This window comes from Ambystoma mexicanum, chromosome 9, assembly GCF_040938575.1.
Source record: "Ambystoma mexicanum isolate Mex_15411 chromosome 9, UKY_AmexF1_1, whole genome shotgun sequence".
NCBI lineage: Eukaryota > Metazoa > Chordata > Amphibia > Caudata > Ambystomatidae > Ambystoma > Ambystoma mexicanum.
Genome location: NC_090931.1, coordinates 303,724,637 through 303,741,449, shown reverse-complemented (window position 1 = coordinate 303,741,449; position 16,813 = coordinate 303,724,637). Strand labels below are relative to the sequence as shown.

Below are 16,813 nucleotides of genomic sequence, written 5' to 3'. Positions count from 1 at the left end.
AGCTAGCGAAGTGCACACAGATTCCGGTTCCTTTCCATTCCCCCATCTCATCTGGTGTCTTGCAGGAACTTTCCTGGTATCCCGAAGAAAATGCCCACCTTAATCTCAGCCAGCCCAGAGCACACAGATTCTCAAATGCCCCATCCCACACTCCAGATGCACACAGATGTCTCCACCCCACACCTAGATGACCCATGGCACCCTCCAGACTGACAAACAACCCATACCTGTTCCAGACCAACAGCAATGTGCCCCAACTATCCATTGCAGACCCCACCAAGATGACCCCATCCTACCCTCTAGACTCACACTTAGATGACTTATCCCGTCCTCCAGACCCACCATGCCCCATCTCTCCCTCCAGACCCACACCAATGTGCCCCATCCCTCCCCCAGACCCACACCAAGGTGCCCCATCCCTCCCATCAAACCCACACCAATGTGCTACCATCCCTCCCATCAAACCCACATTAATCCCACACCAATGTGCTCCCCTCCCTCCAGACCCACACCAAGATTCCCCCATCCCACCCTCCAGATGCACAGATGTCCCCATCCCATCCTCCTAACCCACACCTAGATGGCCCATGCCATCCCACAGACCAACATATGCCCCATACCTGTTCCAGCCCAACACCAATGTGCCCCCATCCATTGCAGATCGCACCAAGATGCCACCATCCCTCCCTCTACTCAGCCAGACACCACTACCCGGTCCCTCAGACACACACCAAAAAGAGTAGGCGTTGCTAACTTGCTATGGTCCGTTTCTCGGATGGGAACTAGACACTACCCCATGATTCTCTTCCTAAGCACGTACACGTCCTACGTGGAACGTCACAACGACTTAAAAGCATTTTAGAATTACGTAAATACGTGATGACACTGTAAAGGCATTTTAGAAAATATCGGCAAACTTTTAAACAAACATACAATGCTATCGGATCTCATAGGGACTTTAAATATGTGTTTCAATTGAAAATGAAAGTAACATAAAGCCTCCCTTAAAGAAACACTCCATTTTAGTTTCCATGCTGGTTTAGGTGAGTGCATGCGATTCAGCCCGTGTAGTGAATTTGATGTGCATTTCTTTTAGCATCCATTAACTAAGATCGTCCTCACCCCTTTGCAACCTCTGGAAATTCATGGTAAGAGGCTGACGCTGCTATTCGTTGTATTGCACTTATCACGTGTTAAAATTAAAAATTGTAATTACGTGACTTTATAATCATCTGGTTTTGCAATTACACAGGGCAGCCTTTTGTTGGTATGGTAGACTCCATAGCTGCTCCAAAGCTCAGTTACGGTACAATGCAGGCTCTGGAATGCTCGCAGACGCTGTAACTGATGTACAGCTACTGCACAGACCGTGCTCTGGTGTAATTGACATATACCTGCGCCTGCTAGTGACTGCAGACGTGTACTGTCTCCAGTTCCAGTGCCTACTCTGAACCGAGTGATTCCCCAGGGCTAAAAGTTGCAGCTCCTCTGCTTTCTCTGGGTCTAATGACCCTTCTGTGGATAACTGCAGGGACAGTGTCTGTTCTAGGTCTAATGGCGACACAGAAAGAACACCCCGATGAACATTTCCGACACTACCTTCTCTAGTGCTAATGGTAAAGGCCCATTACATTCTCCTCTGGCTGGAGCGAATGAGTGCAGACACAATACCCGCTTTGGAGCTAATTACTTCCAATACAGTAAGTGCCCGCTCATCAGCTACGTCTGACAATACCTGCCTTCGGGCAAATAATTACAGACGCAGTGCTGAATCTGGGATACTGATTCCAATGACGTTTGATACAGTACCTGCTAATCTGTTACATATGACAGAATACCTGAATGATGGCATGCACAGTACGTATTCTGGGGCTAATGATTCCAGTCGCAGTATAATGGCATTTAACACAATACCAGCTCATGAGCAAATCTGGGGTTAATGACTGCAGAATCAGTAAAAACCCCATGCACCCTTTCCTTCTTGTGTGTCGTTTACCATTCCTAATTCCCCTCTGACATCTTGACCAACGCACTCTCTGAAATGAACCTACAGAGTAAAGAAGTGATCAGTAGGGATAAACCATTGTGCACGATTTTCAAAACGTTTTTGGTGCAACCGATGGGATGCTCATTCACTTGTGCCAAAGAGGTGGTGAGCTGTGCTCAAAGGACATTTAAATGTGTGCATCATAGTTATGCACATTGAGGTGCTCTGGCAGTGGGTGGAAAGGGTGTTCTGGGCATTTTCAAGTAAATCCAGATTTTCAAAAGAGTTGCACTTTTCAAGGTACAGGGAAAAAGACTTTTCCCTGTGACTATTTAGAACAGGTGCAGAGGGATATAAAATGTATGGAAAGGTCACTTCTGGTCCGCTCATGAAATGATTGGGTGAATGCTGTGTGTGAATAAGCGAGTGAATGTTGAGTCAAAGAATGTGGGTGTGTTTGTGCTGGGCCAGGGAGCTGATTTTGGCTTGTGAGGGAAGTACAGTAACAATGCACTTTTAAATGTTTTTATTTTATTGGCATTTTCAACCGTAAGAACACATGTAACCAACAATGCACCCAGCCCTGTCCCCCCTCCCCTGAGTCCATAAACTCTGTAGATGGCTCCCGGTCGCAAGTTTCTGTGAGTGGCCAACTCTCACCAGCCGCTGTACGGACTCTTGCATCATTAGAGACCCCCCCTCACCTCGAAACTTCAGCCATATCTCCTCCCAGATTCATGTGAAGGCGCCCTGCCCAAGTGGAGCGAGTATTCACACCAGCAATCTCATTTTCCTCGGGCACAATGCGGCCCGCAAGTCCCGCTGCAGGTGATGCAGGACAATGTCCTAGTCTCAGAAACCTTTGGTGATACCCTTGAATCGAATAGGTCACCCATTCCAGTGCCACAAAGTTCCAGATTTTACTAACCCATTTCAGCTTTTTGTTTCCATTTTTATGCCACCACAAGCGTTGCCACCACTATCAGGATGACGCATGTCTTTCTTTGAGCTTTTCGAGGGTAGATTTTCCAGAACTCTTGCCCATTCCCAGGATGGCCATCCCTATGTTGTTTGGAATCTGACTCCCCCAAATACTATTCATCGTTGCACGGATCATGTCCCAATAAGATGGTATGGCTGGGCATTCCCACCGGATATGCTTCCGAAATCCCAGTTCCCCACATCCCCTGCAGCAGAGCGCTGACGCAGTTGGGTAGAATGCATGTATTTCTTCTGGGGTAAGATGCCATTGGACCCTTACCGTAACCCACATCTCCTGAATCTGGATGGCCTGCGTGAGCTTGGGGATATCTGCTCAAAACTGAGTCCAAAGTTCCCCCTTCAGCGGCTGCCCCACTGCAGTTTCCCACTGCTCAATATAGTGCCATGACTGGCTCCTTGCCCCTTCTGCTATAATCCCATATAACGCTCCTACCAAATGCATGTCCCCGTGGCCATCGTTACGAACCATTCAAAGGTTGCGAGATCCCTGGTGGCTGCTGACCTGACCATTGGGTTCATAAGCCAGTGCATCAGTTGAGAGTAACGATTCCTCTCCCCCGAAGTCCTGCCTGCACTGTGAAAAGGATTTAATGTCCCGGCCTGAGAACATGCCACGTAATTTGCGGCACCCTGCCGCCTCCCGCTCATTGAAGACACCCCTTTGCATACTGAGTGTGAACTGCGGATTCCTAAGCAGCGACGTCAACTGGGAGGGGGAGGGGAAGGTGGTCATGTTCACCCTCCACACCAGCTCATCCCATGAGTCCCCCGCTAGGTCCCCTATCCTGCTACGGTACATCTTTGCAGGTCTATCCTGCTTGGGGCCCCACCGAGTTCGTCTCGTAGTTAGCCCACCACCGCTTTGTCCATTCGACACCAGACCTTCCCACGATCGCCCCTGAACCAATCCCGGATCACTCTGGTTTCAGCTGCAAGGAAATGGAGGCGGAAGTTTGCTGCTCACAGCCCTCCCTTGCTTCTGGGAGACATTATCTGCATAGCTCCCCTGGGCCTCTTGCTGCTCCAAATAAATGACCTGATATGTTTTTAAAGGGACCCGAAGAAACTTTGGGGGAACTCGCCCCCCCCGGCAGGGCCATGAAATAGCACAGGATTTTTGGCAAAATCACAATTTTTAAGGTCATTTATCCTCCCCATCTGGTATATTGATAAGGGCACTCATTCTGCCAGCAGCCGGTTCAGCTTTTCCTCTAAAGGCGGGTAGTTAGCACGGTAAAGATCACCCAGAAAACCAGTAATCTGGACCCCCAAATATCTAATGCCGGTTTGCGCCCCTCTATATGGTACCCTGCAATTCCTGAACCTTTTCTGAGGGGTGGACACGCTTCATAACTGACCTGTGGGCATTTATTTTTAACCCTGCCACCTCCCCTGAGAAGAAGTTCCCACAAGATCCCTGGAAACTAGGTTTCTGGTTCTGTGATCAAGAGGAGCATGTCATCAGCAAACACTGCGACTCTATGCTCCTCACCCCCAAAGGGAATCCCCCTAATATCTGGTGAGGCCCTAATGCTGGCCAAGAGCAGCTCCAGGTGGATGGCATATAAGAGCGCGGAGAGCGGCCAACACTGCTTAGTGCCCTGTGAGACCATGATCCTCTGGGAGTTGCCCGTTGATTGCCAGGCGCAAGGAGGGAGTCCGGTAGGTTGCCCTTATCATTGACAGGAAATTAGAACCAAATTCCATAACCTCATGGTATGGAAGAGGAATGGCCATTCGACCCGGACGAAGGCCTTCTCGCCTTCCAACGCTAGTATATGTGCAGGTGTACTAGATTTATTTACTTTTTCAATCGGATGACAGACCCGCCGAATGTTATTCAAGGTCTGCCTATGGCTAATAAATCCCGATTGGTCGGGATCAATCAGTTTGGCGAGGAGCTTATCCAGATCCTTGGTGTAGATCTGTGTGTAGATCAATAAGGTCAATCGGCCGGTCCGAACAGCACCGAATGACATCCTTACCAGGCTTTTGGAGCAGCACAACCTTGGCTTCTTCCATTGTTGGGGTTACCCTGCCCCCCCAAAAGAGTTGATGAACTGGACTACAAAGTATCAGTGCCTCTCACATGCTTGAAAGCCGTCTGGGCCCGGGGCCTTTCCTGATGGCAAGGCAGCTATAGCAGACCTTACTAATTTGTGAGTAATGTCTCCCTCCTGTTCTTCCCGAGGAGTGATTTTAGGGAGAGGGCACCGGGACAGGTATTCCCTTTGGGCTGCCTCTTCAGGCTGATGTGTACATGGGTGAATAATATTTTGTGAAGACTGAAATTGTCAGGTAGAGCAGTGCTTTCTTGTCCCCCGCCTTTATTTTAAGGATTGTCCTCAACGCTTCTTTTTTCCTAATCAGCCTCGCTAACAGGCAATCCGCTTTATTGGCTTTGACATAATACCTCTGTTGGAGGTAGAGCAATGAGCACTCTGCAGCTCTAGTCTTCAAAAGATCTAATTGCCCCCTAATCAGCCAATATTCCCTTTGCAGTGTACTCCCTGCGTTGTTTGCCATTAGAGCCATTATTTGTTTAAGTTTAGCTTCCAATTCCTCCTGTAAGAGACCTAGTTGTTTGCCCCTCTGGCACTTCATCATGGTGAGCTCCCCCTCAATGTAGCCATAAACGCGTCCCACACCATCCGGTCGCGTACATCCTCTGTTGCATTAAGTGCAAAATAATCCAAGATTGTATTCTTTGTCCTCACATAGGACTCCATCCTTAAGGATGTGGCTAGGGAACTTCCACCGCCATAGGCCTGGTTCGTTGTGCTCCTTATTTAAGGTAATCGTTACTTGTGCATGGTCTGATAGGGCGATCACTCCTAGCTCTATCACTGCGACCCTACCCAATAGTGACCTTGAAATCCAAAAGTAATCTGTCCTTGAGAAGGATCTATGAATGTGGGAATAAAATGTGGTGCCCCCCCCAGTTCCCTCCAGCCATCTAACCACGCCAATTGGGCTTTGTGTTCATTCAAGAAGCCAGATGGCGCCACCTGGTGTGGAACACCCTTTGGGAAAAGTCTCCAATTTGGTGAGTGTCGCCCGCAATAATCCATCTTGCCCCGTATTGGGGGCGTAGATTGCTGCCACTGTACATGTCCCCCTCTTCCATTGGAAAGAGGCAGCCAGATACCTACCCTGTGCCCCCCTCTGTAGCTATGCCCTGGAAGTCGGTGATGTCCTGAATAGCGTTTAACACCCCCCGTCCCCATTGTCTTCCCTGGGGCGTTGGAATGGAACAGATGGTGGTACCCCTTGATTTTCAGTTTATGCCTGTCTTTCTTCCGAACGTGCGTATCTTGGAGGGCTACAATTCCTGACTTCCCCTGCCCCAAGAACTGTTTCACCTTTCTTCTCTTAACTGGGGAATTAAGCCCCCTGACGTTTAGGGAGGTCACCTGAAGCACTTCCCTCTTTCCCATGGTCATCTTACCGAGCGGAAGGTAGAAGGTAGGGGTGCACAGAGTTGTCTAGTGAAAAGTTTTTACTCTATATATGTTCTTTCAATGGTATATCCCTACTGAGTTCAATCAATATGTAATGTTATTTCAGGTGCAAACGGGCTGACGTCACAAGGCCAGTTGGGACAGAACAATCTAGCAGAACCAGAACCAAGTGAGCCCAAATATCCCAATTGTAAATCACTATTATTCTTATGTCTTTTGGCCGTAGGGGCTACCATGTAAGTAAAAAAAACCACTAACTTTGGTTACTTTCAATTGGTATATTCTTAAACACGTGACATTCAACAAGTTAATTAATTGAATCCCACCACACTACGAAACATATACAAAATTATAAATTTGATTTGTGAACAAAAAAAAAAGTTTTTAATTGTCAGGATCCAACATAACAGTTAATATCATCAGACTGATCTTAGTTCATCAATACAATGTGCAGCAAACACATAAGTTACAAACACATACAATGCCTCATGTAATGTGTAGAACAACTTCAGTGTTTACCAACTTTCACAACATCAGTCACTTTATAGAACCTATATCTCCAAAAAAGCCCCTTCTGGGATTAACAAATAACCGACGCGTTTCGGATCATAGATCCATCTTCAAGGTTAGGGCTTCAATGTTCCTAATCACAGTTAGAATTTCAAAGTTCATCTTCAGAATCACTTTCTCTATGTGAACCCTGTGGGGTAATGAAAATAAACATATTTTAGTAATTGCCTTCAGTAAAGTGAATTCGAGACAGGAAGGAGATTGAAACAACACTGACCTCTCCAAGGTTGCACAGGGGGTCCATCAATTGACCTAACAAGGTTATAGGGAAATACAGTGTCAGAACCTTATAGTATATGCGAATACAATTCGAAATAGCATCAGTGAGGAAGCATTGATCAACTCACTCAGTCTTCTTGAATTGGCCCTCAAAGGCTGAGCCACGGCAACTGGCGCTTAGAGACAATCCTATAATGGGCAAGATAACTAGATTGATGTATATGTATAAATGGTGGCTCACCGGCAATAACCTTCAGTGGCCCCTTTTTAATACATCATGAGTCGATTATCTGATAATCACGGTGGTAATCAATAGGCAGTAATTCGTCATAGGTTCAAGTAGTCCAATTTAATCAGATCCTTGATCTAGAGTGGGACTGCATCCATAGAATATTCATTAATTAAAAGTTACATAGACCAGGCCCTTTTTTATAAGATAACATGAAAGTTCTGAAATAACTATAATACCGCCATTCATTAAACACTGCACAGAGCAGTGTGAACTACTCACCGAGTGATAAGAGTTTTCTTCTCGCTCCAACCGCGACCAAACTCGCAGTGCGAGTGAGGAAAACATAAGACGTCGTCCTGGCAACCCCGCGCATGTGCACAGGGCGCCCGGACGGTGGCCATCTTTGTGTGGGCACACCGCCACCGCGTCGTCAAGGCAACAGTGAGTGGATCCTCTGTTTCACTAGGTGCGCCGTCTATGCTGCCGATCAGCAGAGACCAGTGCTGATGTTAGGGACATATGTTAAACAGAAGGCCTCAAAGGGCTACCAGTGCATAGAACACCATAAGAAGGTAAGAGGACGACTATCAGAAGGCAGCGGGCGACGCGCATGGGGGCACAACCGCGGTTCAATTAGAATCCGCAGGGTGCCCCCATGATGCGTCATATTTTCAAAAGAGCTCAAGATTAAGTAAATTAAAATGCCTAAATCATGTTATAGGGTCAAAACCACCTCAAATCAGATGACGAGCATAGACTACATCACCCAATGTTCTGATTTCTAATTACATGAACGCCCAATTTTCCTTCAGTGCCTCAATGCTTATTAAATATTAACCATTGGAATTCGGACTCTAAAGTCCATCACAGTTCAAATTGAATGTTTCTCCCAAGGAATATGGGCATACTCAATTGAGGGGAGCCTTTAAGTAAAAAAGTATATGACTACTATTATTATTGTGAGTGTAAATCCACTTTGTGACCATTTGGCCAAGGTACCCCGCTCGTATAATATTTGGCTATAGACCACATCTAATTTGTTCCAAATTGGAATAGAAGAGAAAAGAATTAATAAACTTCGACATGAGATACAAAGGTACATATTGTAAATTCGCAAGATACAAAATCACATTGAAAACAAGTTGAATGACCTCAAGTCAACGAGAACCAACCTCCATTATGTCATTGACATATATACCATCCCCTATGATTAAAGCATTTATGTAAAGCACAGGGTGTCTTAAGTCATTCGCCACTCTCGGGCAAACTAGATCATTTCACACAAAGCACATCAAGTCGAATTCAGTGTTCATGCCTCGAGGGCTCAGTGAGTCCAAAAGTTCAATCCATAGGATTTCTCGTTGTAGCAATTTGCGCTGCATATCCCCCCTCTGCTGCCAGTCGTAACTTGCTCCAAGATGACGCATTTCAATTGTGCAGTGGTACGTCGTGCTTCCTCAAAATGTACTGCTACTGGGGACTTCTGATTCTTAGTGCGAATATTGGACTTCTGTTCAGTCCATCTCGTTTTCACTTTTCTGGTTGTCATCCCAACATAGAGTCTGCATGGACATTTCAGTGCATAGACTACATTCTGAGCATCACAAGTACATGAGTGTCTCAGCATGATGGGTTTCCCGGAGTGAGGGTGTGGTATGTTATCTTTTAATAACATTGCCACAGTGCTGACAGTTGTGGCATGGAATTGTACCCTTGAATTGACCCTGTTTTTGGAGGAATGGAATCTCGGCTTTGACCAAGCTCATACTGAGAGACCTACTGTTTCTATATGCAAATGTGGGAGTGTCTGAAATAGTTGTTGTAGGTGTGGGTCCATTCCAAGCATTGGCCTGTTCTTTTGTATCACTCTTTTAATTTTCATGCTCTGCATTGAATAAGTCGCGACATATACCAGTGGTTCCCCAGACTTAATTGATTTGGGTGCTAGTAATGTTTCTCGATCAATCTCCCTTACTTTCTTCGCCACATCGCTGATCATTGAAGGATTGTAGCCTCTTGATGTACATTTTGCCTCCAGTAGCGAGGATTGGCATTCATACTCTGTGTAATCTGAGATGTTCCTTCTGTAGAGTAAGAATTGACTAAGCGGTACGCTGTCAATGGTTCTCTTAGGATGGAAAATCGTAGATTGTTGGTCTGCTTAGTATATACTCTGGTCTCCAGCGAATGACTTTAGACACACCCTGTGCTTTATATAAATGCTTTAATCATAGGGGATGGTATATAAGTCAATGACATAATGGAGGTTGGTTCTTGTTGACTTGAGGTCATTCAACTTGTTTTCGATATGATTTTGTATCTTGCGAATTTACAATATGTACCTTTTTGTATCTCATGTCAAGTTTGTTTTCTCTTCTATTCCAATTCGGAACGAATTAGATGTGGTCTATAGCCAAATATTCTAGGAGTGGGGGTACCTTGACCGAATGGTCACAAAGAGGATTTACACTCAAAATAATAATGGTAGTTGTTTACTTTTTTTACTGAAAGGCTCCCCTCAATTGAGTATGCCCATATTCCTTGCGAGAAACATTCAATTTGAACTGTGATGGACTTTAGAGTCCGAATTCCAATGGTTAACTGAAGGAAAATTGGGCGTTCATGTAATTAGAAATCAGAACATTGGGTGACATGGTCTATGCTAATCTGATTTGAGGTAGTTTTGACCCTATAACATGATTTAGGCATTTTAATTTACTTAATCTTGAGCTCTTTTGAAAATATGACGCATCATGGGGGCACCCCGCAGATTCTAATTGAACCGCAGTTGTGCCCCCATGCGCGTCGCCTGCTGCCTTCTGGTAGTCGCCCTCTTACCTTCTTATGGTGTTCTATGCACTGGTAGTGAGACCTCTACTCCGGCCCTTCGAGGCCTTCTGTTTAACATATGTCCCTAACATCAGCGCCGGTCTCTGCTGATCGGCAGCATAGACGGCGCACCTAGTGAAACAGAGGATCCACTCACTGTTGCCTTGACAATGACGCAGTGGCGGTGTGCCCACACAAAGATGGCCACCGTCCACGGGGTTGCCAGGACGACTGTCTTATGTTTTCCTCACCTGCACTGCATGTTTGGTCGCGGTTGGAGCGAGAGGAAAACTTGTATCACTCGGTGAGTAGTTCACACTGCTCTGTGCCGTGTTTAATGAATGGCGGCATTATAGTTATTTCAGAACTTTCATGTTATTTTATTAAACAAAGGGCCTGGTCTATGTAACTTTTAATTCATGAATATTCTATTGATGCAGTCCCACTCTAGATCATGGATCTGATTATATTTGACTACTTGAACCTATGACAAATTAATGCCTATTGCTTACCACCATGATTAGCAGATAATCGACTCTTGATGTATTAAAAGGGGCCACTGAAGGTTAACTCTGGTGAACCTCCATTTATACATATACGTCAATCTAGTTATCTTGCCTATTATAGGATTGTCTCTATCCGCCAGTTGCCGTGGCTCAGCCTTTGAGGACCAATTCAAGAAAGACTGAGTTGATCAGTGCTTCCTCACTGATGCTATTTCGAATTGTATTCGCATACACTATAAGGTTCTGACACTGTGTATGTCCCTATGTCCTTGTTGGGTCAATTGATGGACCCCCCCCTTTGCGACCTTGGAGAGGTCAGTGTTTCAATCTCCTTCCTGTCTCGAATTCACTTTACTGAAGGCCATTACTAAAATAGATGTTTATTTTCATTACCCCACAGGGTTCACATAGAGAAAGTGATTCTGAATATGAACTTTGAAATTCTAACTGTGATTAGGACCATTGAACCCCTAACCTTGAAGATGGATCTATGATCCGAAATGCGTCGGTTACTTGTTTAACCCAGAAGGGGCTTTTTTGGAGATATATGTTATATAAAGAGACTGATGTTTTGAAAGTTGGTAAACACTGAAGTTGTTCTACACATTACATGAGGCATTGTATGTGTTTGTAACTTATGTGTTTGCTGCACATTGTATTGATGAACTTAGATCAGTCTGATATTAACTGTGTGATGTTGGATCCTGATTCTGACAATTAAAAACTTAATGTTTTTTTTGTTCACAAATCAAAATTATAAATTTGATTTGTGGTTTGGTAGTGTAGTGGGATTCAATTAATGAACTTGTTGAATGTCACGTGTTGAAGAATATATCAATTGAAATTAACCAAAGTTAGTGTTTTTTTGACTTACATGGTAGCCCCTAGGGCCAAAAGACATGAGAATAATAGTGACTTAAAATTGGGACATAGGTTCCCTGAGGAGTGCATTTGGGCTCACAGTGTAGTAATTTATGGTTCTGGTTCTGCTCTTCTTACCGAGCGGCTCACACTAATGAGTGGCTGCCACTGGGGACCTCTTCCCTCCCCGCCCCACCCGCAAATACCCCTCTCCCTTCACCCTCCCACAACCCGCCCCTCTGGCAGGCTCAACCAGCCTCTCGCTCCCCCGACCCATCATCGCTGGAATTTAGCCCTTGTAACAACCAAGGGTAAACCGGTGCGGGTGCCCCTGTAGATAAACCAAGACGTCCTGTACCACCCATCCCCCCCCGGTACCTCACCCCCCCCTTACTACCTCCCCCAGGCAGGCTACAACATTCTTCATGTAACGCCCCTTTACCCCTCAGCCTGGTGCTCCTGTGTCGATGTGTGTGTGGGCACCTTCCCCTCCTGCCCCCTCATTGGGGGGTTAAACCGGGCCCCTTAGGCCCTGTTTATTTTAGCCCCTTCTCGAAAACTTTGTCTACTCCCACATTTACCTCTTGAGCGGTTCTTTCGCCAGTCTTTGTTCTTGCTTTGTTGACCATTCATCTTCAATCTTCAGTACCCTTGTACCTTCCTCGCAGGTGGTGACCCGATGCTGTTATTTGAAAAGTAATCCAAAGGGAAAGGTCCATTCATAGCGTATGTCCGCTCGCATTAGGACGCCCACTACCGGGCCCATCCCACGCTTCACCAGGGTTTCTGTGCTAGGTCCTGGAATAGCTGACGTTCGCCACACATTCCACAAGGCTGCTACCGGCCAGACGGCAGTAATCTTTAGTCAAATCCAATATACTGCATGGAAGTCTCGCAGAAATTAGATGACAAAATGACATAACCAGCCACAACTCTTGGCACACGCCAGCGCCACGTGCTCTATTTATCAGCTGAAATCAGGTTCCTGGTTACCAAAGAACCATTTAGAGAACAGTATCAGACTTATTGAAAGTGGTCGGAGGGCATTCGGGTGCACTGTGGCACACCTACACTGCAGTAATCCTACTTGTGAGGAGTACGGTTTGAAGAGTACTGTTGGGGCCCTGGATTACATGGTGGAGAAAAAATTAAAAGTGTTCTTCCCCTGAAGAAGGTTCATGCATTTAGTGCCACGAGGAACTGAAACATGTCGGGACTGTTTATTCTGAGTTAATAACACTCAGTGATTGGAAATGTTTAAATCATTATATAAATTTTATATGTTGATGTATTGTATTGTCATGTTATAGGAATGGATGTGAGTGAAACTAGTAATTTGTATTGTAAATGTATCCACTGTATGTTGTGTTGTGGGGTCCTTTTTACTGAAAATACTGTTTTAGAGTTAGTTTTATAAAAGAACAAGTTGGGTTGTGATTCAACCTATTAAAATAAACTATTTTTGATATTATAAAAAAACAAATAAGTACTAGGTCTATTTTTTCAAGACTATTGGTATAAAGAGGGTCTTTCAGCATCACACGATATGTAAAGATCAGTGTTGAGTGGGGAATGTATTTTCTGTCTCCTTTATATGATGGAAATAGCTGACGTTCGAGCCATTGTAGCAGATTGATCTGGCCCTCTTGGCACCCTTCAGTACCTTCTCCTTCTGCCCTTACTCGTGTAAGGCCACCACTACATCTCTAGGACTGGCCCCTGGCTCTCCCCTCTTTGGCCCCACTCTGTGTATGCAGTCCAGCTCCATCCCTGACCACTCTTCCACCTCCAGCAGGTACGCAAACACTTGCTGCGCCATCCTGCATATATCCTTGTCCGCCACCGCCTCAGCAAGGCCCTTTATTCTGAGGTTAGATCTTCTTAAGCGGTTTTCAAGGTCTTCGCTCTGGGTCTCAAGGTTCTGCGTGACCCTTGCTAATTGCTCTTCCAGCTTGTCGACCTTCCTTGTGTCCTCGGCAACCTCTTGTATGGTGCTTTCTGCTGCATCGGTCCGCTCCTATAGTTTCGTTATGTCCCCCTTCACCTCTTGCATCGATTGGGACAGTTCAGCTCGCATCATACTCCACTGCGATTGAATGGTATTCACTATCTTGTCCCCAAAATCCTAAAAGCATTGGCGAAGGACCTCCTGTGTGACAACATTTGCTGAGCCTGCCAGCATCCCCAAATGATATATGACATGATTGGTTATTCATAAAGCGCTTAATACCCAGAGGTTTCTAAGCATGGACTCGGGGATCGAACCTGTGTTGCTCTATGGTCTTGCTTCCAAAGTGAGCACGTTGCCCCTGAGCTATCCTCCCGAAATCCTCTCCTGCCCCGGGCCCCTGATCTCCCCCAGCCGGTACCTCGCTGTATCTGCGCCATAGCCTCTGCAGATTGCCCTCCTGTGGTTTCTTCACCGACTTGAGGGCAGCTTGCATGTCCTTCCCCTTGTTTTTGGAAATAGTGTGTAGGCAGGTCTGATTGATGGGGGGGGGGGGGGAACCTTGATTCCCTCCTTCCTGATATTGTCTGGCACCCTATGAACCTCCTCCCTCTGCCACTTTGTGGGTCTGCCCTTGACCGCAGGGGGGGGGGTTTAACTCCACCTCTGACTGTGTACAGGTGAGCCATTGTTTGTCCTCCTCCTCGAGTTTCAAATGACCCTACTGGCCTTGGTGCCAGGATCACTCTGCCCTGAGTCCGACCAAATGGCTGCTCCCGTATTCTTGCCCACCACAGATGTAGATGGACTATTTAGCCCTCTAGTCAGCTTCAGGATTGGTGGGGGGAGGCCAGGGCCCCACCGGTCACTGTCTCCTATGCGTGTTGCGCCTCTTGCTCCCTTGTCTCCCTTGCTGTGCTTCTGGATGGGGGTGCGCTAGCTGAGGCACTATATACAGGCCCAAAATTGACCTCAAATGGGCCCCAGCCGTGGCTATAACACCAGAGGGCCTCCCGTGGTCTTCTCTGCAAAGTGCTAGCTTCAAAGCACGCTCCGCCACTCCTCACTGTATCTCTTCTCAAAGCTGGTGATCACTTCCTGCTGATCACTGCCTGCCCTGGCCAGCCTCTGCCTGCTTGCACCCTTTCCTTGGGCCAGGGCACACGCTGACCTGTGATGGTTCTCCCCATAAGGAGGGGGGAGGGGAAGTCGAGCCTCTCTGGCTCGCCTCCTTCTTGCCTCTTGACTTCCGCTGTGCGGTTCCTCCCCGGCCTCTTGGCCGCTCTGGGTGCTCTTCTCCGCTGCGCAGCTCTCAGCAGTGGACTATGGGTATGGCCCCTGGATCCTCCTGATCCCCGATGAGATGCTGCTTTTCCGCAGTGGGGGAGGCTCGTCCCAGCCGAAATCTTCGGCTCGTGCTCACCAGCAGGGCAGCCCCCGCTCCACGAATCCAGCCTTGGTGGGTATCCAATATCACAGGCAGCTCCTTCCTGAATGGTTCCTCTGCTTTCCGCTGTTTGACAGCGGCTGCTTTCCACCACCCCGCCTCCCAGCCGCACTGGGTCCTTGGCTGCCTTGAGTCTCCATGAGTGCTCGTTCTTGCTCGGGGTCTGCGAGCGTGTCTCTCAGCTTGCCCTGCACTGGGCATAGTGCCTCTGCACCGCAGAGACGAAGGCTGCACACTCGCCTCTGCCAAATTCCCCAGCGATCCAAGCTTCTGCACGCCACCACTGCAGCCTATATTAATAAATCCTTGCCTGGGGAAGGCTCTTTTAATCTTTATTGTCTATGGCCCCAGGGGGTGAGAGCTCTACGATCACGCTGCTCTCCCCTCGGCGGCCATCTTGGAACCCTAATCATGGTGCACTTTTTAATGGGTATCCATCATAGATGCATGCCAGTACAAAATGCTTTTTAAAAAAAAGTTTTAGAAAGGATGATCTGTGCTTTTATGTGGCTGCACATTTTGGGGCACCCAGTCCAGCCATTCTTTGCTGTGGCGTGGCTTTTCTCACTGGGCATCAAGGGTAAAGCAAACAAAAGCATTATTGCGCATCTAGACCGCCTGCATTGTGCAGCCAGTTTGGACATGTTTTCTTGTAGTATTGTTACTGGCATTATGTTAATTTGATTTGTATTGCGCACCACTACCACCAAGGGGCAGTCTCCAGGCGCTCACGTGGCTCTGCAAATAAAGGGGGAGTTAGTGGGGAAAAGGGTGAGCGTATAGGTTCAGAACCAGGAGGACCTGGTGTCTGTGAGTGATGTGGTTATTTGTGAGCGGCCTTGCACATTGTAACTGGATGGGTAAGATTCCATGCTTCTGGTGTGTGGTAGTGTTTTGTGTTGGTGTTAAGTGTAGTGTGCTTATGATGGGTTGGTCGTGTGCACTGGTTAAATAGTGTCCATAGGGGATTCAGAGTCACAGGTGGTCGTAGCTGTCAGGTAGTCCGGCATTGGTGTGGTGTTGCATTTTAGATGGTATTGGAGTATGTGGGTGGTTCACTCTGGATTTCGGCATAGTAATGGTTCTCTGTATGTTTGAGTGGGGCTTGTCCAAGATGGTTATGTAGGATTAGCAGGAAGGGAAGAGGGTTAGTAAAGTCAGTCAGTTCGTTGTGGTGTCTCTGGGGCAGCCCTTTGGATGCTGCTTGATGGTATCTAGCCAGGTTCTTGTTTGTGGTTCTTTGGCCCCTCTCGTCTCCTCTCTAGTTTGTCTGCGGTGTCGTGGTTGCCGGTGTCCCTTCTAGGTTGTCATTGTCTGCTGAATAGATAGGTTTGGAGCAGTTTCCTGAAGGTGATGTGGTCTTCTGTGGTTCTAAATACTTTGTGCATGTTGTTCCAGGTGTTAGCAATTAGATGTGAGAACGCTGTTCTGCCGATTCCTTTTTTCGTTGTGTTTTGCCTCTATTTGTAGGTCGTTGCTGGATCTTAGTTCCCTTCCCGGGTGATACCGGCTAATCTTGTCTTGGACGAATTCCACTCCTTGTCTGTGCAAGCTTTGTGGGCGATGCAGAGTGCTTTTGAATTGGTAACCAGTGGCGGGTTTTCAGTGCTAGTTGCTAGTCTCTTCTGTTTCGTCTTAGTAGGATCCTGGCTGCTGTATTTTGTAGCCTTTGGGATTTCTTGGTGAGTTTTTCTTACATTGGTAGTCTCTGGTTGCGTTCCCATGCCGATTGGCCAATACAGTTGTGGGTT

General features: G+C 46.9%; 1 protein-coding gene across 3 annotated transcripts in view; it reads left to right on the top strand.

Annotated features, from left to right (window-relative positions):
* Positions 1-988: 988 nt before the first annotated feature.
* Positions 989-16,813, top strand: part of MRM1 (mitochondrial rRNA methyltransferase 1) — a 103,645-nt gene continuing 87,820 nt past the window's right edge. The window contains exon 1 of one of the 3 annotated variants that reach the window (XM_069614693.1): positions 989-1,043. The gene's annotated coding sequence lies outside the window, so the exon portion shown is untranslated. Of the gene's footprint in view, positions 1,149-16,813 lie in introns of all 3 variants that reach the window. The other 2 variants (XM_069614692.1, XM_069614691.1) reach the window with 2 other exon arrangements.